A 24,890-nucleotide genomic window follows, 5' to 3' on the forward strand; every position below is an offset into this window, starting at 1 on the left:
CCTCCTCTCCTTTTGTCTCAGGGCCTTCAGACAGTGAGTGCGCCTGCAGGCAGAGACCCATTGGTTGCACTCCTAGAAAAAGGACCTAGGATGTTTTAGGTACTTTTGTAAAGAATACATGCCAAGCCAGGAGCAGCTGCAAAAAAAGGAAGGTTTTGCAAATTTCCTCCTTTCCCCCAAACTTTCTAGAGCATTCTCAGTTCACAGCATCCCCCCTAGGGAGGGGGCTAATTTATAAACTCATATTTTTTTCTGCATAACTGGTGTTCCTGGAATATTTACAAAACTGTTAATTATCTATTGGTAGCCTGGAGAGCCAACCACTTGATTATTTGATATAGTTTCATGCTGAGAGCTTGCAAGGAACCATGCAGTGGGGAAAAATAATTTGGGAATTTCTGCCCCCAATAGACCTCCAGATATCTCCTTTCAGGATTCTATAAATACTCAAGGAACAGAGCTAGGATTGCCAGCTCTGGCTTGGGAAATTCCTGGAAATTTGAAGGAGGTGCCTAGAGAGAAGAGATTTGGGGAGCTTAGTGGCATGATCTCCCTTATGGGGAAAACCCCCAAATGATGCCAGTCCACTCTAGGAATCACAGGAAACTATGGTTTTACCATAGAATTTTCAGCGGTTCCTAGAGAGGCATGATATCACTTCTGGGTTTCCCCTGGAAGTGACATCATGCTGTCACCCGATGGTTCCCCCCATCTCCCTGTCCTCCCTTGGACTCCTATTAATTTCCAGTCACCAGCTGGCAACCCTATTCTCAATTGGTTTCAACATTCCCTAACCATAAGTCAGCTGCGACTTGACGACACTTTCCAGTACCATCTTAGTAAACGAAGCTGCTGATAATCTGCAGCCAACGATCCCATCACACAAACAGTGTAATGGCTGCGCTCCCTGCTTCTCTTCTGGCGCCGATGTTGCAGTGCCAACACCTTGCCGTCGCATTACCTCTGGACTTGCCCCCAAATGCATCGGAACCATAAAACTTCGGAAGTTGCCTCACGCAGCAAGTCAGGGCTGCATCCTCCAGTGCCAAGGAGCACTTTGCAAACAAAGGAAATTACAAAAATAAAATAAATGCAAGCAATAAAGTGCACCTGACAGAGCCCTTTTAAATTATCCCTTTTTTCCTGAAAACATACAATAAATCCCACGCACGAAGCCATAAAAGTACCTGAAATGCTCTTTGAAAGATTTATGGGCATCTGACTCCCGATTCTCAATAAAACGAACATGCCACTCGCAAGATAATTTCTCATCAGCCATATTTCAGATTCCTGCTCTCCTCTCAGTCAGCCAGTCCTAAGGAATACAGCGTTGCCAACCTGTCTGAATTACAGTTACTTAGAAATAACAAGAGCACCTGATTTATAGACGCTATCTGGGATATTATCCCTTTCCCAGTAGCTTTCCAGATCGAACTTTTTTTTTTGTCAATTTGATCGAATGCCAACAGATGATCCCTGGGCCTATCCCAGATAAAATCATCTGGCTGTTACCCTAAACTGCTTCAGGAATGCTGTTTTGGAGAACATCACACCTAATGGGGGAAATGATGGCTTCTTCACGGTTTCACACAGAGGTCATTTGTCAACACACATGGAAAACGTGGGACGTCATCCTCCTAGTTCTGATAACACGAAAGGCAAATGTATAAAACCATCCGGTTAAAGCACAACTGGCAGTAAGCAACAAATTCTCCTTGGCTCGATTTGGAATCAGCTAATTATTTAGGAGCTTTCTCAGGTGAACATTTTTTGGAAGCGAATCTCAACAATTATCTACAGATTTATACCTCAGATTTCTCCCAATGGAGACCCAAAGAGGCTTACAACTAGGGTTGCCAACCTCCAGGTACTAGCTGGAAATCTCCTGCTATTACAACTGATCTCCAGCCGATAGAGTTCCCTTGGAGAAAATGGCCACTTTGGCAATTGGACTCTATGGTATTGAAGTCCCTCCCCTCCCTAAACCCCGCCCTTTTTGGGCTGTGCCCCAAAAACCTCCCTCCGGTGGGGAAGAGGGACCTGGCAACACTACTTGTACACCTTCCTTGACTCCACAGAGTCTGTAAAAGTGTTGGTTTCAAAAGGCTTTTTGATTGGGTCTATCTTGATATCAAGGAGGGAAGGCAGCATGGTATATAGGGTTGCCAGGTCCCTCTGTGCCACTGGCGAGAGGTTTTGGGGGCATGGTTTGGGGAGGGGAGGGACTTCAATGCCATAGAGTCCAATTGCCAAAGCAGCCATTTTCTCCAGGGGAACTGATCTCTATCGGCTGGAGATCAGTTGTAATAGCGGGAAATCTCCAGCTAACTCCCATTGTTGTAACTACCTGGAGGATGGCAACTCTAATGGTATAGCCCGATCTTGTCAGACCTCGGAAACTAAGCAGGGTCAGTACTCGGAAGGGAGACCACCAAGGAAGGCTCTGCAGAGGAACGGAATGGCGAACCATCTCCGGTTCTCACTTGCCTTGAAAGCCCCTTGCTGGGGCCGCCATAAGTCAGTTATGATTTGACGGTCCTTTACACACAAATCTTGATATCAACATATCGACGTGTTTGTCTTGTTAGGTTTTGGTAAATCTTTCGATTATAGTTTGTAATTAGGATTGCATTCTTACATGTATATGATGTTTACAACGGTTTGATGATTAGCCTGATGGACAGTCGTCTCCTTTACCTAAAGGAAAAGGGGGGATACACATTTTTAAACAGATAAAATAAATCAAGGCATGGGTTTGCACGCAAAAGAAAAGGCATCTCCTGAAGTTTCCGGCCCTTGCTCCGGTGTCTTGTGGGTAAAGAAAAAGACGAGGGGCCGCCGGGAGAACAGTCCACAGCAGTTAATGGGGCAAATGCTTTGTGTCTGTTTGCACTGCCATGAAGATAAATTGGCAAAATGCCCCCGCCTCAACTTTGCAACCCGCGAACACGTTGGTGAACTTGGGGGGAGTTCCTTGAAGCTCATAGCTGTTACAAAGTTCCATCTGCGCCTGGGGAGAGCTTCCTTCAATTAGCATCGACAAATCAAGGATGAAGTTGTTTGGCATCTGAGATGACAACCCTTCCCGGATGGAGTTCGACGCTGCGCTGGAACCCCTGCCACTGCCGCTGTGTCCCCTCTCCTGCTCTCCTTCCATGTCCAACTTGGTTGCTCTGTTTGCTTGGCTCTTAAGCCATGCCCAGAGACCGGAGCCCAGGGCCGGAGGTGTCAACACTGGAGCGGTGAAGAATCATTCTCTGATCGGCCACCCTTGGACGGCTCTGCCCAACGCAGCTGATCTCTCCTGGAGCTTGACGTCTCAGCCCTTTTGCACGATTGCCTCCTCAAGAGTTCAGACTTCCTCTCTTAAATACGCACAGAGAAGTAATCAGCAAGTTGCACGCACAGGGGAAGTCGAGCACAGATGATAGGCGGGCTGGAAGCCCGTGGCCCATGCTTGGGCGAGATTAGAAGCCAGCGCGGACTAGAAATAATTATAACAATTAATTGTTTGGATGACAGGAACCAGGAACTGACTGCAACAACAATTTTTTTTTGCAGGGTTAATTAGAAAAGAAAGGACCAAGAAAGAAACAACAATGCTTAATGTGTTGTTAGAATAGTGCAAATAAACAGGACACTTCAGGTGCTTTCACACATCCTGAATAATGCACTTTCAATCCACTTTAATGATCAGTTGCAAGTGGATTTTGCCTTTTCACCCAGCAAAATCCAGCTGCAAAGTGCATTGAAAATGAATTGAAAATGCATTATTCAGCAAGTGTGAAATCGCCCTTAACTAGGAACTTCTTCAGTAGGCGAAGTTCCTGGGCAAAGCCTTTAAAAGAAACAACAAAAACTCAAGACCTATTTCCTGCTTTGTCTTTGAACCGCACTCGCTCCTGAGGCCTTGAGACGAAACAGCAACTGGCTACTGACTGAAAAAGCAGCCTCCCTTGCTGTAAAACTGTCGAAAAGCGGCCATAAAGCAGGCAGCAGGAAAATGAAGTCAGATGCAACCACTGCCTTCTTCCAACTCAGGCTAGTTCCACTGGACTTGTATCTGCCAGAGGGAGTTGTGACTCTCAAAAGCGTATAACCCCATAATATTGTTGGTCTCTACATTGCTACTGGACTTGAAGCTGGTTTTTGTATTGCACTCCAAATGATGCTTCTGGTGCTCCAAATCATTTGGTGCTCCAAATGATGCTTTTCTGTGCAACAAGCAACAGCACATGTGGTAGTCAGTGGGTGTGCAAGATGCAGAATGCTTTTCTCAAGGCTGTGGTTATGTAACAGGGATATCACATTGTCCCGGCCCATACAGGCCATTACCTGTTGTGATTTTTGTGATCATCTCCACGTAGGGTTGCCAGACCCAGGCTGGGAAGCTCCTGGAGATCTGGGGATGGAGCCTGGGGAGGGCAGGGACCTCAGTGGAGTCCACCTCCCAAAAGCATCCATTTTCTCCAGGGAAACTGATTTCTGTAGTCTGGAGATGAGTTATAATTCCAGGGGATCCCCAGGTCCCATTTGGAGGCTGGCATCCCTATCTCCACTCTACTTAGCTAGTATATCCATTGCAGCGGTGACTGTTGCGTGGAGTTGCTTGCAGAAGTATGATGGGCAACCACTGGTTAGTGCAAGTGGCATCACTAGGGTTGCCAACCTCCAGGTAATGGCTGGAGATCTCCTGCTATTACAACTGATCTCCAGCCGATAGAGATCAGTTCACCTGGAGAAAATGGCCGCTTTGGCAATTGGACTCTAGGGCATTGAAGTCCCTTCCCCACAAACCCTGCCCTCCTCAGACTCCGCCCCAAAAACCTCCCGCCAGTGGCAAAGAGGGATCTGGCAACCCTAGGCATCAGTCACAAAGACAGGCATCTGTTGGGAAAGTGTTTGTGGTATCCTCAGTGCCCATGACATCACTAGGGATGCCACACAACACAGCTCCTTCCTTCTCTGCCGGCACCCTTCTGCATTTCCGATTATATCATGTAATTAGTCTTCGCCAGAACAGGAGACTGTCAATGAAGTCAATAAATACATTTTGAAGTACAACGATTATTTTCAAATGGATATTTATTTAAAGCAGGAGATAGATATTCTCTCTCGAACCCAAGGTCCTGCTACATTGCGAACCATTTGCTCGCATTCCTCTGCACCCCTCCTCTGCAGATCTGGCATGTGCAAAGATACTTAAAACAAACGAACAAAGCACATTTAACTTTCCATCAAAGCAAGAACCCTCACCTGTCCATCATATGGATTTGGGATAGTATGGTCTTTTATGCATGGCTGTTTCTTTTGCCGTCATCCCTCTAACGACTTCGGGTCTTTGTGTTGATTATGCATGCCGTTTCTGACCATCAGAAGTCGCCTCACTGTCCCCCCTGTGATTTTCAGAGACCTGTTTTATCTCAAATTTGAAAACGCAGGCAAAACGCTGGGAAACACAGGGGGAGAGCGAGGCGACTTCTGACGGGTGGAAAAGGCATGCATAATCTAAAAACCCGAAGTCGTCAGAGGGGTGACAACGAGGGAAACAGCCATGCATAAAAGACCTGTGTTTCTTGAATAGGGTTGCCAAGTCCCTCATTGCCACTGGCAGGAGGTTTCTGGGGCGGAGCCTGAGGAGGGCGGGGTTTGGGGAGGGACTAGTACCTGGAGGTTGGCAACCCTATTCATGAAAAACCTGGTAATCTTGGTGTGTGTGTGTGTGTGTGTGTGTGGGAAATCTTTTTAATGGAAAAGGTCATTGAAAAAATGTAGTTATTTAAAATATTTATGCCCCATGCTCTTAGCATATTTGCTCCTGAGATGACTGCCTTAAGAATTTAGGGTTGTTTTTTTTCCTCCAGAAAATTTGCGCAGAAGATGTTTGTTTTACCATTTCTAATTTGACCAGAATGCTCATTAGCATTACAAATGCCTGTTGTGCCTTTTCTTACATTGACAAGGAGACATTTACTGACATAGCTCAAGAAAGGCAGAAGGGTGATTTAAGAAGGTGCAGGGCCAGGCAGCTTCTACTGCGTACATATTTATCGAGGTGACTATTGTCTACTTTTGACTGGCAGCGGCTCTCCCGAGTCTCAGGCAGAGGTCTTTCACATCACCTTCTACCTAATCCTTTTAACTGGAGATGCCGAGGACTGAACTTGGGACCTTCTGCATGCAAAGCAGATGCTTCACCACCGCACTGTGGCCCCTCCCCACTTTTTAACATAAAAGCTACATGGGATAAAGTGTCTATTCAGTTTAGAAAACCATCTGCTTCCCTCTCAAGAGCCACGCTCCAGAGGGAAGGGCTTTTACAACGTCCCTTCAGTTGCCTTCACACACTCCTTTGCTGGCAACTGCCTCCCCATGCATTGGCTAGAATGCTGCAGACGCGACGGCAAACCCCAAGTGGTTTTCCTGCTCGGCCCACCTTTGCGCCGCACACTGATTTGTTTCTAAGTGGAGCACTTTACCTTTTACAAGATGGCGTCACTAAAGCCTTAATGATCACCTTCATTTTTTAGTGCAGTGACTGAAGTATCCCTGGATTTAAAAAACCATAAATCCTCTGCACGGGAGTGTGTCTTCCCGGTGATTCATGGCTTGTGCCGTTTCTGTAGGCAATAAAAGTTTCTGTGATCTTATTTTATGTGCTGTGGCTGAGCACCCAGGGCGTCATGCATTGGTAGGAAACAAAAGGGGAAAGAAACTTCAGTGGCCTTGTGAGAGAATGAAAAACCAATAATAATAAGGAAAGTCTTTCATCACCCATTTTATGGAACTCCCTGCCACAAGATGCAGTAGCTAGGCTAGCTTTAAATGAAAATACAAATTGGTGAAGGAGGGAGCAATTACTGACTAGTAGCCACAAGAACTAAACAGAAGTAGAACTTTGCTGAACACCTATGATGGCACGGGCATTAGCCAGTAGGCGCCTGTGACATTCAGAACACTTAGGGTTGCTGCATAATAATGATACTGTTACTGCTGCTACTACTACTACTACTAATGCAATCGTAACGTTTAATAGCAAAGAGCTTCCTCCAGTTAACTTTTGGTCTTGTTGGTTTTTTCAAATGGTGAAAGTGACCAGGCATTATTGTAAGAAAGCATTGTTGGTGTTCTAAATAGAGCTACCTCCCCCTTCTAAGTCCATTGAAGCCAATGGGCTTAGAAAAGTGGAACTCTGTGGAGGATGGCACTGCAACGTCCTTATATGAATGTGAAATGCAAAATCCCTTTGCCAAGGAAAATTCAGGATTGGCTCCAAGCATGGGTGGTGCAGGCGACAGACGCTTTGCTGAAAACCTATGACGGCACGGGCATTAGCCAATAGGCTCCTGTGACGTTCAGAACAATCATTTGAGCTGCATTTTCATCAGCATCTCCTGCAGTAGTGCTGCAAAAGCAGGACAAATTGGCATTCCAGTGCAGCAACAGAAGAAGAAGAAGAGTTGGTTTTTATATGCCAACTTTCTCTGCTACTTAAGGGAGACTCAAACCGGCTTACAATCACCTTCCCTCCCCACAACAGACACCCTGTGAGGTAGGTGAGGCTGAGAGAACTGTGACTAGCCCAAGGCCACCAGGTGGCTTCATGGGTAGGAGTGGGGAAACAAATCCAGTTCACCAGATTAGCCTCCGCCGCTCATGTGGAGGAGTGGGGAATCAGACCCTGTTCTCCAGATCAGAGTCCACAGCTCCGAACCACTGCTCTTAACCACTACACCATGCCGTGGTGTTAGTGAAAATGAACTGCCTCGAGCAGATCTGGAGAGGCAGCATACCTATATTCCAACACCCCCCCGCCCCAAAAGCACATTTGGTGCAACTCAGAGCCAACATGCGCACCGCCAGATTTCAGGAAATGTCTCCCTTGCACCAGCTTCCATATGCAATTTGAAATTGTTCCTCTGCTACGTGACAAACGAGCTGTTGTCAGCCCTTGCTGGGCACAGGAAATGGCAAGGGCACACACCCCCAAACCAGGAGAGCTCCCCGGACTGCCTGAGCTGTCGCTACAGTGGTTTTGCCGGTGCCCTAGCAGTACTTAGCATAATAGTCGATCCGGCCCTGATCCTAATCTCATGACGTCAGCCAACGCCACCGGCCACCTTCTGCATGCCGGTGACAGCCTCTCATTAGCAGGTCTGGCTTCGAGGATCAAAGGCTGGGCCAGGCCACAGGGAGGCCGCGGGGGTTTGCTGTTTTACTCCAGGTGCGGGAAGGGTGAAGAAGGATCTCTGGGGAGGAATGTGGGTAGGCTCCTCTACTCTGATCCTGATCACCGTGTGTTGAAGTACAGAGAGCAGAAAGGAGAGATCCTGCAGGGGGTTGGACTAGATGGCCTGTATGGCCCCTTCCAACTCTGATTCTGTCTAGGACTTAGGGTTGCCAACCTCCAGGTACTAGCTGGAGAGCTGCTATTACAACTGATCTCCAGCCAACAGATCAGTTCACCTGGAGAAAATGGCCACTTTGGCCATTGCTCTATGGTATTGAAGTCCCTCCCCTCCCCAAACCCCACCCTCCTCAGGCTCCACCCCAAAAACCTCCCACCGGTGTTGAAGAGGGACCTGGCAACCCTACTAGGATTGCACCTTCGGATCTTCAAGCCCCATTTCCCTGCTCTTGGATATTAACAGTGCCATCCTAAAGAGAGTAAGCCTGCATAGGATTGCGCTGTTAGAGTTTAGCTATGATTCCTTGTGGTTGATGCAAATCTGTCTATAGAGTGTTAGAGTAGGATCTAGGAGACCCAGGTTCAAATCCCCACTCCGCTAAGGAAGCTTGCTGGGTGCCTTCTCTTCTTTACATTGACAAGGAGATATTCACTTACAGAGCTCAAGAAAGGCACAAGGGTGATTTAAGAAGGTGCAGGGTTTGACAGCTACTGCCTACAGATTTATCGAGGTGACTAGTGTCTACTCTGACAGGCAGCGGCCACTTTCTTTCAGCCTAACCTACCTCACAGGGTTGTTTTGAGGATAAAATGGAGGAGAGGAGAACAATAGAAGCTTTTTTTTGTTCCTATTTGGGAGAAAGGCAGGGTAGAAATGAAGCAAGTAAATATCTATCATCTATTATCTATCTTTCTATCATCTATCAAGCTAGCTAGCTAGCCTCCTTTTTCTTACAACATCATTCTTCTCCCTTTTATCCTCCCAACAACATCCCTATGAGGTAGGTTATGCCGAGAGACTGTGCAGGGCAGATTGGGGATTCGAGCCTGGTTCTCCCAGATCCTAGTCTGACACTCCAACCCTTACATCAGTCAAGCACACAGTGTCCACCCTGAAAGCAATTGCCCTGCAGCTCCTGCTCATGCGCCGCCACCCTGTTGCCTCAAATCCAACCTCAATAAGAGTTAGAAGCCTGCTTTTTTTTAAAAAACACTGAATAATCCGGTTCTGACTAAGCACATCTTAAAGATGCCAAATTTTATCAACAAAAGAGAGGAGGTGTGATGTAATGAAAGGAGACACAACTCATTGTTGAGAGTTATCCAGGAACTGGGGGCATTGTTCAGAGTGTCTCTGCACCAGAACTGAAGCGCTAAGTGTCTTGGATCGTGCCCTTTGGCTCAGATGTTGTGGTGGAGTTGGGTGAAAGTGCCCCCACAGGAGCTTTGCAAAAAATCCCCATTGTTTTATATTATGTGGGGGCATTTTGAGGTCCCAAATTTTCAGGGCAGCTTTCAGGGACTTTCCTTTCACAAACCCAAAGGTTTGGTGAAGATTGGGTCAGGGGGTCCGGTGTTATGGGCTCTGGAGAGGTCGCCCCCTCCCTCCTCCATAGAAAAGCATTAGCCAATTAGCGAACAGAGAACCTTTTACCTTCCAATGCTTGTGTATGGAGGCGGGAGGGGGCGACCTATTCCAGACCCCATAACTTTGGACCCCCAACTCAATCTTCACCAAACGTGGAGGTTCTTGCAAGGAGAGTCCTTGCAAGCTACCCTGCAAGTTTGAGGGCTCTCCCTCAATAAATGCTTCCCTGAGCTTCACAGAGCCTGGGGAGAACCCGAAAAAGCCAGATAATTACCCGGTTGTTTTTGTTGTTGTTGTTGTTTTGTTTTTGGCAATGGCCTATTTGTCTTTGGCTTCCCTCCCAGGTTTTGGAATTCGGTAAACCCAAACCAAAATTTTCCAAAATGGCTTTTTCCGGCTTATTTTCGGTTCGGGTTTATTGATATGCACAGCCCTAGCAGACAGTACCAAGGGCTCCCCCTTCTGCCTACTGCTACGGTCCCCCTCATGCCTGCCTTTCCTTCCACACACAAGCCCCCCACCTGACTGTGCATCCTTCCCCCTCTCCAAAACCTTCCCACAGCCTGCGCTCATAGGCGCCTGCGCCACATTATGCCCTTTTCCCCAGCACCACCGGCTGGTGCATGCTGCTGGTGGTGCAGCTGCTGTGATCCTCGGGGACCGCCACCACTGTGTACCACCTGCATGCGCTTCCCTGTCAAGGGTAGAAAGCTGGAAGCATGGGTGGTGAAGCACTGGCAACAGAACAAGTAACACATGGACAGGTAGGGTCGCCAGCCTCCAGATACTAGCTGCAGATCTGCTATTACAACTGAGCTCCAGCCAATAGATATCAGTTCACCTGCAGAAAATGGCCGCTTTGGCAATTGGACTCTATGACATGTCCTTCCCCTCCCCAAACCTCGCCCTCAGGCTCCACCCCAAAAATCTCCCACCGGTGGCAAAGAGGCACTTGGCAACCCTATGGACAGGTGACAGGGGAGGTGCATGCCTGGGGGCGTCAGTAGGCTTACCAGGTCCCTCCTCTCCTCCGATGGGAGGTTTTTTTGGGTGGTGGTAAGGTATGATTGTGCGCAGCCGTGCCGACGCACTCACATCACTTCCAGTTTACACCTGGAAGGGTTGCATCACAAGGGGCCTTTACCACTCAAACTGGGAGTTTGAGTGGTAAATGGCCCCTTGCGATGCAGCGCTTCTGGGTGTAAACTGAAAGTGACATGGCGCTGTGGGTAGGCGCGTGTGCACGCATTGCCCGCCAACCTTCAGCTGGTCGACGGGCAGCCAGGTGGATTGGCAGGGGTTTGGCAACCCTAGGGGTCAGCAACAGTGGGCCCCGCAAGAATCCCTGGGCCCCACCTCAGGTATTATGACACAGGCCCTGTGGCAGTGCCCCAGACCCTCCTTTCTGTTGTGTATTGACCAGTCTTCTCCTTCCCTCCCTCTAGGGGGCTGCTCTATGTGGGCCTGGGGCAAACCACATCCTTGTCAAAGCGCCCTGGGGACTTTGGGGGCGGAACGGGTGACGAGATGGAAACACTCAGCCATGGCTCTTTTAGCCAGAACCACACCCTCATTAAAGCATCTCAGGAAGGTTGTTGTCGGGGCTCACACCCACGAGTGCCAGCAGCTGGGTACGCCGGACCAAATCCCCTGGGTGGCCATTAGCTCTGCACGATGTTCCCGCATGGCTTGCCAGCGGGTCATGCAGGGCAGCTCTGCTTGGGAGGCTGCAAGCTAACGACAGGGCGTTCCTCCTGCGGCGCCTGGCCTCATACCCTGCCGGGCAATTAAAGGAAAAGGCAGGATTGTAGCCCAGAATGCAAAAGCATCTGCCCACAGAGCTGAGATGCTTCCTTCTCTCCTTTGGCCTGATTTCTAGAAAAGTGAGCATAAAATCAGACTTTTTGCATGGGACAGTTCTTGGAAATGTCATGAGTCATAGGTGGCTTCCAAACCAGTCCTGACTTTGGTAGCCTTCGGACATCTGACTCCATTTCTCTGTGACGGGTGTGTACATAGCTCACTTCCATGTAGGGTTGCCAGGTCCCTCTTTGCCACCTGTGGGAGGTTTTTGGGGTGAAGCCTTAGGAGGACGGGGTTTGTGGAGGTGAGGGACTTCAATGCCATAGAGTCCAATTGCCAAAGCGGCCATTTTCTCCAGGTGAACTGATCTCTGTCGCCTGGAGATCACTTGTAATAGCAGATCTCCAGCTAGTACCTGGAGGTTGGCAACCCCACTTCCATGCACCCTCCCTCTTCCTCATGCGCAGAACAGGATCTTAAGTCCGCCTGGTTTCAGGAGCCTTCGGTCAAATTGTCATGCGAGAGGCCGCGTGGCGTAGTGGTTAGCATGTCAGGCTACTATCTGGGAGCTCCAGATTTGACTCCCCACTCTGCCACGGAAGTTTGCTGGGCGACCTTGGGCCAGTCATGCCCACGCAGCCTAAGCTACCTCACAGGATTGTTGTGAGGGTAAAATGGAGGAGAGGAGAACAATGTAAGCCGCCTTGGGCTTCCATCGGGGAGAAAGGAGGGGCGTAAATGAAGTAAATAAAAGAGCCAAGGATTATCCACACCCTTCTGCTCTTCCCCTCCCCTCTTCTTCTAGCCCCCTTTCCCCTCCCCCTCAGGGTGTCTAGACTGGGGTCCCTTTGATGACATCCTGGCCAAACCGGTACGAGACTGTAGCATTACAAATATCCACATTAAGTCAAAACAGTACGGAATTCCTCCATTATTTTGGCGTGTCTTGGGAAGGCGGGTGGGAACAAAGGAAAAGGAAAGAAGGAAGGAAAGAAAGAAAAGGAAGGAAGGAAAAGGGAGTCAAGGAAGAGGAAAGGGAAGAAGAAAGGGATGAAAAAGGGAGGACTCATATAACTATCCTTTAGAAAAAAGAATAACTCCACTTTCTCTTTTTGCCAGTTGGATCTAAACGTGGGCACACCAATAAAAAGAAAACTGCCTGAAAGACACAACAAACCTCTCTTTCCAAGATCTTTCCTTTGTCTGGAAAATTTGGCGTTACCCTTTAGAACCCATGGCCACCTGCAAGGCCAATGCCTTCCCTCCTGCTACGTTAATTTTTGTTGTTGTTGCTTATATACCTTAATGGGAAGGAGAACATAAGGACATAAGAAAAGCCATGCTGGATCAGACCAAGGCCCATCAAGTCCAGCAGTCTGTTTACACAATGGCCAACCAGGTGCCTCTAGGAAGCCCACAAACAAGACAACTACAGCAGCATTTATCCTTCCTGTGTTCCACAGCACCTAATATAATAGTCATGCTCCTCTGATACTGGAAAGAATAGGGTATGCATCATGACCAGTATCCATTTTGACCAGTAGTCATGGATAGCTCCTCCATGAACATGTCCACTCCCCTCTTAAAGCCTTCCATGTTGGCAGCCATCACCGCATCTTGGGGCAGGGAGTTCCACAATTTAAGTATGTGTTGTGTGAAGAAATACTTCCTTTTATCAGTTTTGAATCTCTCACCCTCCAGCTTCAGCAGATGACCCCATGTTCTAACATGAGAGAGAGAGAAAAGCTTTGTCCAGCTTTGGGAGCTCAGGGGCAGGAAACATACCCCACCTCTGCAACATTCTCCCATTTGCAGATAAATGCCCTCCCATTTATTCCCTGGACTTGTTTGTGTTCATTGGGGAGGTCAGAAGAGAAGCATCTTTACCAACTTCAGTGGCTACCAATCTATTTGCATCTTTGCACAGTTTTTTCAAAAATACTATTAAAATCTGTTTGGTGGGGTTTCAAGTTGTTTGGTGCTGAAGAAGAAGAGTTGGTTTTTATATGCCGACTCTCTCTACCACTTAAGGAAGAATCAAACCCGCTTACAATCACCTTCCTTTCCCCTTCCCACAACAGACACCCTGTGAGGTAGGTGGGGCTGAGAGTGACTAGCCCAAGGTCACCTAGCTGGCTTCATGTTTAGGAGTGGGGAAACAAGTCCAGTTCACCAGATTAGCGTCCGCCACTCATGTGGCAGAGTGGGGAATCAAACCCGGTTCTCCAGATCAGAGTCCACCGTTCCAAACCACCGCTCTTAACCACTACACCACGCTGGCTCTCTAAGTCCAAACGCACTTGGCGAATAACCCGTGTCAGATCGACTCATGGTAAGTTTGACTATCAAAACAGGTTTGTCACAAAATCTGCAGCAGCCCTAGGTGGAACCAAACTAGGCAGGAATGATGAGAATCATGACAGGCCCTGGAAAAATATTCCTTCTGCCTGGCCCATCCGTTTGCATTTTGGAAAGACAAACACATGCACATATGAGAACTGGAAGGAGAGAACTCGCCCATCTTTGATGCAACAGAGGCAGGGCAAAAGTCTCTCTAGGAATCCCTCTCTAGGAATTTATAATCACTCGTTTTATCCCTTTGCTTAACTGGAAAAACAGAGCAGGTGCTCACAGGCTGTAGGACAGCTTTGACTAGGATCTCAAGTCAAGCAGTGGGTTAAAGTGAGCTATTGTAGATTCCTAGAGGGGCTTCTAGCTGTTACTGAAGCCCTGAGATTACAGGCATGGTGCCATGGTTATGAGAGGAAAAGCTATGCAGGACTACAGCCTGACTTCTCCCTACACCCCTAGCAAACTGGCCTTGGGGAATTTTGCTCCACCACATGCTTAACAGCCCTGACTCTAGATCACTTTACAGATTTGTCCGGATCTGACTGGGATGTCCCAGAGTCCAGAATGTTTGGCCAATAATGTAGGTTGCATAGGTCGGCCCGTCTTCCATGATTTCGCAGCCAGTTGGAGGAGTCCTTTCAAAAAGCCCGGGAGCCCTTGGTTTGGCGATTGCCCTGGTGTGGCCGCACGGCATTCTTTTCACAGTCGCTGGAACGTGTCCAGAGGAGGGCAACAAAGATGGTGAGGGCTCTGGAGACCAAGCCCTATGAGGAAAGGTTGAAGGAGCTGGGTATGTTTAGCCTGAAGAGCAGAAGACATAGATAGAGGATACGATAACCATCTTCAAGTACTTGAAGGGCTGTCACATAGAGGAGGGTGCTGAGTTGTTTTCTGTTGCCCCAGAAGGTCGGACCAGAACCAACAGGTTGAAATTAAATCAAAAGAGTTTCCATCTAGACATCAGGAAGAATTTTCTAACAGCGGTTCCTCAGTGGAACAGGCTTCCTCGGGAGGTGGTAAGCTCTCCTTCCCTGGAGGTTTTTAGGACTAGGCTAGATGGCCATCTGTCAGCAATGCTGATTCTATGACATTAGGCAGATGATGAGAGGGAGAGCATCTTGGCCATCTTCTGGGCATGGAGTTGGGGGTCAGTGGGGATGTGGGGGGGGGAGGTAGTTGTAAATTTCCTGCATTGTACAGGGGGTTGGACTAGATGACCCTGGTGGTCCTTTCCAACTCTGATTCTATGACTGATTCTCAGTGTTGTGACGATGGTGTGCCCAGCACTTTGCAGAGCAAACAAAGACTTGGCGCCAGCACACCGTGTAATTTCTGAGAGACGGAAGAAAGGGTACATAGGTATCTGACCAATACTGTCAGGAGGGTGTAGTGGTTAGTGTGTCTAGGACTCAGGATTAGGATCTTTGAGTGCAGAGTTCAAATCTACCCTCTGCCATAAAGATCACTGGCCAGTCACACTCTCTTAGCCTCACCTCCCTTGCAGGGTTGTTTTGAGGATAAAACGAAGGAGGGGGGCAGCCATATAAGGCTTCCATTTTCTCCCCTTGCTGACGCAAGTTTCTCTCCGTGGCACTGCAATGGTTTCAAACTGATTATTGACTGATTTGGGTTTTTTTTGGGGGGGGGGGAATTGTGTCCCGGCTTTCCACGGCCAAGACAGGCAGTTTGCAGAACCAAAGGAAAGGGAACCCTGTGAGACGTAAATAAGCAATCAGTGGTAAGTAAAAAAAAAAAAAAAAACCCATCTAATTGAAACAAAAACAGCTTAGTGAAAAGAAATAGCAGCAGTAATTTGATGAATGTTTTGGGGAAGAAACCAATTTGGACTCAAGGTTTTGAGAAAAGTGTAGGCATCAAATTAATTTTTTGGGGGGGGGGCATACTCTAGAAACAGGATATCACCACAGAAAAGGTTCTTATTTCTGGCCACCACCCACCTTCCAGGAGGGAAGGCAGCATGGTATAGCCTGATCTCATCAGATCTCAGAAGCTAAGCAGGGTTGGGACTTGGGTGGGGGACCACCAAGGAAGGCTCTGGAGAGGAAGGCAATGGCAAACCGCCTCTGCTTCTCACTTGCCTTGAAATTCCCTTGCTGGGGTTGCCATAAGTCTATGGTATAGCCCGATCTCAACAGAGCTCAGAAGCTAGGCAGGGTCAGTATTGGATGGGAGACCACTAAAGGTGGCTGTGCAGAGGAAGGCACTGTCAAACTACTAGCAGAAGTGTAGTGGTTAAAAGTGGTGGTTTGGAGCAGTGGACTCTGATCTGGAGGACCGGGTTCGATTCCCCACTCCACATGAGCGGCGGAGGCTGATCTGGTGAACTGGACTGGTTTACCCATTCCTACACACACAGCCAGCTGGGTGACCTTGGGCCAGTCACACTCTCAGCCCACCTACCTCACAGGGTGTCTGTTGTGGGGAGGGGAAGGGAAGGTGATTGTAAGCCAGTTTGAGTCTCCCTTAAGTGGTAGAGAAAGTCGGCATATAAAAACCTCCTCCTCCTACTTGCCTTGGAAGCTGCTTGCTGGGGTTGCAATAAGTCATTTGCAGCTTGACTGCACTTATGTACATACATACTTACCTATCTTCTGATGGTGCAGGCACCAAGAATAGAGCTGCAGAAGATGCCCTGAAAGAAGAAGAAGAGTTGTTTCTTATATGCCGACTTTCTCTACCATTTAAGGGAGACTCAAACCGGTTTACACTCACCTTCCCTTCCCCTCCCCACAACAGACACCCTGTGAGGTAGTTGGGGTTGAGAGAGCTGTGGCTAGCCCAAGGTCACCCAGCTGGCTTCATATGGAGGAGTAGGAAAACCAACCCGGTTCACCAAATTAGCCTCCACTGCTCATGTGGAGGAGCAGGGAATCAAACCCGGTTCTCCAGGTCAGACTCCACCGCTCCAAACTACCGCTCTTAACCACTACACCACGCTGGTGGCTGTTACCCCCCCGCACAACAGAGGAATTAACTCATTTAGACCCTACTTTTCTCCCCACCAGGGACTCAAAGCAGCTTGTGAAACTGTCCTCCGCCCTTCCCGTTTTATCCTCACAACAACTACCCTGTGAGGTAGGGCAGGCTGAAAATATGTGGCTGGCCCAAGGTCATCCACTGGAGAGGGGGATTCAAACCTGGACTTCCCAGATCACAGTCCAACCTGCTAACCACCACCCCACTGTGGCTTCCCCAGGTAACATTTTCCCCAGTCTCTGGGTGCCTCGTCTCCCATAGTGAAAGTGGGCAGCTGCTGCCAGAGAACAGATCCTTTCTCACTTCCCTTGATGCCAAATGGGATTAGCTAGGCAGAATGAGGGTAGATTCATTGCCTGTGGGGTCCATAGGTGTAAATGAATAATCCCATAATACCAAGCTGCCTCTCTTTCTCCTTGGCAGGCCTGATCTAAGCCGCCAGTGCCAATATCAGAAGGCACGGCTGGCATCAATACCTACCTGCATTGGGTTTCGTAAGAGCTGGCAAGGGCGGAAATGCAGGGAGGAGTTGCGTAACCTTCTGGAATTAATCTAGGGCTACAATCAGGATCGCGAAACCAGCTTCTCACGAAGAACCAGACTTGCTAATGAGCCACGAAACTGGGTCAGGCATTTCCCACATCGGCAGCTGGTGACTGGGGTTGGCGAGAGATTGGCGGGAGGTGAATTGTACAGTAGACCTCCAGAGGAGGCGTCACAGATGCTAACGGGTGTCGAAAGGACCGTCAGGGAAGGGACAGGGAGGATTTCAGCCTAGTCGAAAGGCCTGTGTTTAGACAGATCCAGGAATTCAGGTACAATGTGCACCAAAGAAAACCCTTACATATTCTAAGCACATTTGTTATGGTTAGATTTGTCAATATCATAGTAGCTAGAACACTGTTAACAGCTCAATAGTCTCTTTTTTTAAGGAAAGTGATTTGTGCATTTGAGAGTCCTATTCATTCATTTATACTCAGCCTTTCTTACCAATGGGGACCCAAAGCAGCTTACGCGGAAGGACTGGCTCAGTGATAGAGCATCTGCTCGGCATGCAGAAGGTCCCAGGTTCAATCCCCGGCATCTCCAGTTAAAGGGACCAGGCAAGTAGGTGATGTGAAAGACCTCCGCCTGTGACTCTGGAGAGCCGCTGCTGGTCTGAATAGACAGTACTGACTTTGATGGACCCAAGGTCTGATGCAGTATAAGGCAGCTTCGTGTGTTCGTGTGTTCCTTTAATCCATTTAGAGCAGGGGTCCTCAATATTTTTTCTGCCTGAAGGCACCTTTGGAATCCTGACACAGCATACCGGGCACAGCAGAAAAAGGCTGCTCCAAAATGTCTGCCGCAAAAGGTGGCTGCCACAGTCACACAGTCAAGATCCTTGTGCTGTGGCAGCTGCCCTCATGGCAATAGTGTTAAAAATTTGCACAGCCAATCAGAAGCCTTGCTAGGCAAGAGCCCCGCCCCACCTTCTAAAAACACTTGGCAGGTACTGGGAAAGGTGTTGGTGTCATGGCTCCCATGGACACCATGTTGGGGACCCCTGATTTCAAGTGTTGAACTAGGATCTTCTGGAAGACTCGGGTGTGAATTCCCACTCTGCCTTGAAAGCTTGCTGGGTGACATGCTCCCAGCCTAACCTACTTCACAGGGTCGTGAGGATAAAGTGAAGGAGAGGGGATTAATGTAAGCCTAGGGTTGCCAGGTCCCTCTTTGCTATCGGTGGAAGGTTTTTGGGACGGAGCCTGAGGAGGGCGGGGTTTGGGGAGGGACTTCAGTGTCATAGAGTCCAATGGCCAAAGCAGCCATTTTCTCCAGAGGAACTGATCTCTATTGGCTGGAGATCTGTTGTAATAGCAGGAGATCTCCAGCTAGTACCTGGAGGTTGGCAACCCTGTGTAAGCCACTTTGGATCCCCATTGGGGGGAAAGCGAGACATAACTGAAGCAAATATATAATTAAATAAATGCACCCTCTCACTCGTTTTTTCTAAACAAAACTAGGTTTTCTGCTTTTTATTAGCATTTTAAAGGGGAAGACTTTTTTTTAAAGGACATATCCCTTCTTTAAAACAAGAACGACAGCACAGGAAACCTGGTTTCCATTAGCTGAACTCAGTGGAAGGGCTGAAGCGTTCACCTGTCCCACCATCGTCCTGACCCAAATTGGAGCTACCTGCACACAAAACCTGCTGTGATCTTGATCACATCTGTTTGGACCTTCCTTATCTTCAGAAGAACACAGGCTTAGACAGAAGTCGTAGGCCTTTTATGCAGGGATGTTTCCCCCGCGGTCACCTCCCCGACTGCTTCGGGGCTTCCTTTTGATTATGCATGCCTTTTCCGCCCATCAGAGGTTGCCTCGCTCTCCCCGGGGTCTTTTGCCTGCATTTTCCAGATTCTAGCTAAAACAGCATCTGGAAAGCCTGGGCAAAATGCGAGGGAAGAGTGAGGTGACTTCTGACGGGCAGAAAAGGCATGCATAATTAAAAGGAAGCCCCGAAGCAATTGGGGAGGTGACCGTGGGGAAACGTCCCTGCATAATAGGCCAAAAGAAAAATTTAAAAAAATCTCTTGGTTTTTTTGGGATATATTTGGGTGGGGGAGGAGTCTGACCATTCTGGTCAGTCACGGATGGTTCTGTGCCCTGCCGTGGCCGTCAGCAGACCTAACTCTGCCACTGTTCTCCAGTGAGATGCAAGGAATTCTGGGAGGGCTGCCAACTTTAGATGTTAAACAATTCGGTTAGCTGGGTGGGGCCAGGAGACGGAACTGGAAGCCATCCAGCAAGGGCAGAGCTAATAGCCAGAAGTCCTTGCACCTGCAGCCTCCAGAAGGCTTCATACGCAAGAGGAAGGAGCTATACAAAGGACGGGGTGTCAAGAAGAATCCCTGCAGAGGGGTGTTGCCAAGATGCCATATTGCTCTGCTCCCCCCCTCCCACTTTCCAGCCATGGCTCCCCACCGCACGGGGCGGGGGGCAGCTGTAGGGGAAGGCGCACAATGCACCAGGCAGCCTCTTATGTCACTCCATATGCAATGGTCTTTGGAGCACATTCATGAGTTGCGCTGTTCAGGCATGTTCGATTAAGAGAAATGATCTCCTGACTTTAAAGTTCTGGCAACTAGTCCCGATTTTTTCTTTTTTTTAACACCAAAATCTGGCAGCTGTCCCAGAGGCTGGCTAGGCTGGGATCCTTCCTCCCCCACCCCCCACCCCCCCAGCTGGTTGGAAACCCAACATCCTGGCTGCAAATTCTCTAGCCAGCAGGGCAAAACCAACACAAAGGGGGGGGGGAGATATCACACTTGGCATAACCCACAACCAGCATGGTGTAGTGGTTAAGAGCAGTGGACTCTAATCTGGTGAACCGGGTTGGTTTCCCCACTCCATCACATGAAGCCTGCTGGGAGACCTTGGGCTAGTCACTGCTCTCTTAGAGCTCTGTCAGCTCCATCTACCTCACACAGGGTGTCTGTTGTGGGGAGGGGAAGGAGATTGTAAGACGGTTTTAAGTGGTAGAGAAAGTCGGCATAGAAAAACCAACTCTTCTTTTTCACTCTTGCGCTCCACACACAATGGCTCGATTTGAACACATAAAACCATCATATAGCAAGTCAGAGTATTAGGCCTTTACTCAAGCAGCTCTCCAGGGTCTCGGTCTGGAAAACATTGTCCCCGTAGTGCAAAGTGGTAAGCTGCAGTACTGCAGTCAAAAAGCTCTGCTCATGACCTGAGTTCGATCCCGACAGAAGTTGGTTTCAGGTAGCCGGCTCAAGGTTGACTCAGCCTTCCATCCTTCCAAGGTCGGTCAAATGAGTACCCAGCTTGCTGGGGGTAAAGGGAAGACGACTGGGAAAGGCACTGGCAAACCACCCCGTAAACAAAGTCTGCCTAGGAAACGTCGGGATGTGACTTCACCCCATGGGTCAGGAATGACCCGGTGCTTTCACAGGGGGCCTTTACCTTTTACCTTTAAGACCTTTTAACTGGAGATGTCAAGGATTGAACCGGGGACCTCCTGCATGCAAAGTACATGGTCTCTCACTGAGGCATGGCCCCTCGCCCAAAATGCGCTCCATCTGCATCATCTACTGCCTGAGATCCTTCATCTGGAGATGCAAAGTACCGGTATCAGTTTTCCCCCTCCCTTACATACATGTCAGAGCTGGTTGTTGCTGTTCTGGTTTTCTGTTGACCCTGGGATTTTCTGAATGTAAAGCACATGCTTTAACGGCTGGTCCAAGGCTAGGATTGCAACCTGAGTGCTTGGTGATGGGTAGGAGGCTGGGGAGGACAGGGACCTCAGTGGGGTACAATGCCTTACAGCCCACCCTCCAAAGCATCCCTTTCCTCCAGAAGTGATCTCTGTAGTCTGGAGATGAGCTGTAATTCCAGGGGATCCCCAGGTCCCACCTGGAGGCTGGCACCCCTAAAAACCTGGAAGTGACATCATCATGTTGGGCCAACGTGATGATGTCACATCTGGGTTCATACTGGAAGTGATGTCGCACTGTTGAAGCAAAAGTTGTTTTGACAGTGGAATCGGCTGCCTAGGGAGGTGGTGAGCCTCCCCCTCACTGGCAGTCTTTGAAAGGCTGGACAAACACTTGCCAGGGATGCTTTAGGATGATCCTGCATTAAGCAGGGGGTTGGACTAGATGGCCTGTATGGCCCAATTCTATGATTCAACAGGGATTCTCCTGGCATTTTCCTGCCACCACCTGATCTAGCAGCAGCAGGGTCTGAGGCTGCCAGGTGGGGCCAGTTCTCACAATCCCCAACAAGACTGGGGGCTGATCTGGTGGAGTCTGATCTGGAGAACCGGGTTCGATTCCCTACTCCTCCACATGAACGGCGGAGGCTAATCTGATGAACTGGATTTGTTTCCCTGCTCCTACACACGAAGCCAGCTGGGCGCCCTTGGGCTAGTCACACTCTCTCAGCCCCACCTACCTCACAGGGTGTCTGTTGTGGGGAGGGGAAGGGAAGGTGATCTTAAGCCAGTTTGAGTCTTCCTTAAGTGGCAGAGAAAGCATATAAAAACCAACTCTTCTTCTTCCTGTTGTAATGCAACCTTCCTGGAATGGAAGAATTTGTGGGCACCCTCACAGAAGGCCCACAACATGATTGTTGGAGGTGGTCGTGGGCTGGGGCAGAATTTCCTCGGCTTTGCTCTCAGTCCTGCTGATACAAGAACACCACGATTTGGCTGACACATGACAGCCGCTCCCTGCCTGGAGACTTTTATTTTTTGCTTCATCGTAAAAACAGCGTGAGATGCCCAGAGGTCTCATTATCCACCAGAAGGCAGATTTATAGGTTCCTGTGGCCCATTAATGGCACAGGGCATTCCCCAGCCTCACTCCCTTGGGGATTAGACACCGGGCTTCATGCCCTCACTCCCACAGGCTGTGCGGGGCAATGGCAAGAGTCCCAGCGAGAAGAGTCTCGCCCAATGAGTCAGTGCTGCTGGTTCGCTCCAAGACGGGGCTCAGAGCATGGGATCACATGACGCTGCCTTATACCGAACGGGTTCTCTCTGCTCTTCTGACAAGGAATGAGACAGGAGGAGCTCCCTGATGATTTGGCAGAGTTAACACAGCAGGCCACTTTGAAGCTGCGTTGAAGTTGACATCGTATCAATGCTGGCTGCAGAAACGTCCTGTCTCACATGAACACCTGAAGCAGCCTTCTACTGAGCCAGTCCAGACCCTTGGTCCATCCAAGCCAGTCTTGTCTACTCAGACCGGCAGCAGCTCTCAAGGGTCTCAGGCAGAGAAAGGTCTTTCCCATCACCTACTTGCCTAGTCCCTTTAACAGGAGATGCTGGGGATTGAACCTGGGACCTTCTGCATGCCAAGCAGATGCTCTACAACTGAGCCACATTTCATAACCACTTCCTAAGGTTGTGGGGCATTCCGGATTGGTTTTGCAAAGTCTTGGAAGAGAAAAGACAGGCTTTTTTGTAATATCATGCACTGATTTGTGTGTGGGACTAGGATCTGGGAAACCCAGATTTGAACCCCCACTTTCTGAATCTTGGCCAGTTACTACAGTTGCCAGCTCTGGGCCGGGAAATACCTGGAGATTTTGGGGGTGGAGTCTGAGGAGAGTGGGGTTTGAGGAGGGGAGGGACTTCAATGCCATAGAGTCCGATCGCCAAAGCGGCCATTTTCTCCAGGAGAACTGATTTCTATCGCCTGGAGATCAGCTGTAATAGCGGGAGATCTCCAGCCACCCCTTGGAGGTTGGCAAGCCTACCAGTTACATACTCTCAGCCTACCCTACTGCGCAGAGTTTCAGAGAACTTGACCTTTTCCAGGCAGCAGTTCACATGGGGCAATATATTTGAAACTCAAATATATTTGAAACTCAAATATATATATGATTATTTTTTCCTCCATGCAGGGGAGAGGAAAGCAGTCTGCACTTGGTCAAAGGCACCCTCTTTCTGAGATGCACCTGGCTTTTGGACTTAGGTTCGGAAATCCTTTTCCACGCAGGAGCCGATCCTGACCCACCCAACTCACTTCTTTTATTTCTTTGTTCTTAGTGCCATTTATTGGTTGATTCGATGTAAAGATGGAATTCTCCCGCTCTTCATCAAATGATCTCCAAGAAGGGACGCCAGCCGTCAGGTGGGGCAGGCTGGAGATCTGGAATTACAATTGAGCTTCAGACTGTGGAGATCAGTCCTCCTGGAGAAAATGGCTGCTTTGGTAGGTGAATATGGCATTGTACCCTACTGAGGTCCCTCAGCCCAACCCCACCTTCCACAGGCTCTACCCTCAAATTGGAATTCCAGAGCTGACAACCCTATCTCCAGGGCTGCTTACAACAGATTAAAACACACTGGCCTTGAGTCTGTAGTCATAGGGCAACTGGCAGGTGGAAGGGAATTCTTTCTGGCAAGTTCTCTGCCGGATAATCTTTCCGTGGCTGACGGATGGGGCCTAGAGTTGCCAACCTCCAGGTGCCAGCTGGAGATCTCCTGCTATTACAACTGATCTCCAGCCAATAGAGGTCAATTCCCCTGGAGAAAATGGCCACTTTGGCAATTGGACTCTATGGCATTGAAGTCCCTCCCCCCCAAATCACACCCTCCTCAGGCTCCACCCCAAAACCCTCCCGCTGATGGCGAAGAGAGACCTGGCAACCCTAATGGGGCCTGACTGGTCTTCCTCGGGTCATAGTTTTCTTCTTGGGAGAGAAAGGATGACCAGCCCTGGCTCTTGAATTTCTGGCTAAATGAAGAGACTGGTGCCTTCCCCTCCCTCAGGTCTACAGTCCCAGAGCAACGCAGGACATTACCCTAAAGAGCAGGGCTGTTTTTACGCATCTCAACCCCGCTGTTTCTGGCTGAAAATCCGCGTTCCCCTTTTGCCGCTCCCTCGTACGCCTCAAACTTGTGACTCTTCATTTTTACACCATTGTCTGTTTCCTCGCACTCAATTTGTTGCAGAGAAACCATACACCATGCCCACCAAACAAATTGACAAGAGCCAACCGTGAAAAGCAGGCAAGGGGAAACAAAAAGCTAAACAAATAGAAATATACATCCCCCAAAAAAGAGAGAGATATGAAATCAGGAGCATTCATTCGTTCCTGGGCTTGAGCTGCTCATGAAGTAGTTCTGCCGCCACAGAGGGGTCTTTTCGTCACTCGGCTGTGGAGACAGCATTACATGCTCTCTCTGCCTCTGGGCACCACTGCTCGAGGTGAGCTGCCAAGATGCTGGAGAGAAAGCGCGCAGACGCAGGCCCCGATCCAGCCCAACAGATGGTTCTGCCTTCCTGCTGCCAAGAGACTGTACACACACATAGCGGTCAAGGGGCGGGGATTCTCATCACCGCACCTCTGAGAAGTTGGCCCGGACAATGCTCCCTCCTCAGCAGAGCAGAGGGGATGCTTGGCTGGTAATCCCAGATAATCCAGCTTTGGGCTGGACGCGTTTTT

The sequence above is a fragment of the Euleptes europaea genome, chromosome 3, assembly GCF_029931775.1.
Source record: "Euleptes europaea isolate rEulEur1 chromosome 3, rEulEur1.hap1, whole genome shotgun sequence".
Classification (NCBI taxonomy): Eukaryota; Metazoa; Chordata; class Lepidosauria; order Squamata; family Sphaerodactylidae; genus Euleptes; species Euleptes europaea.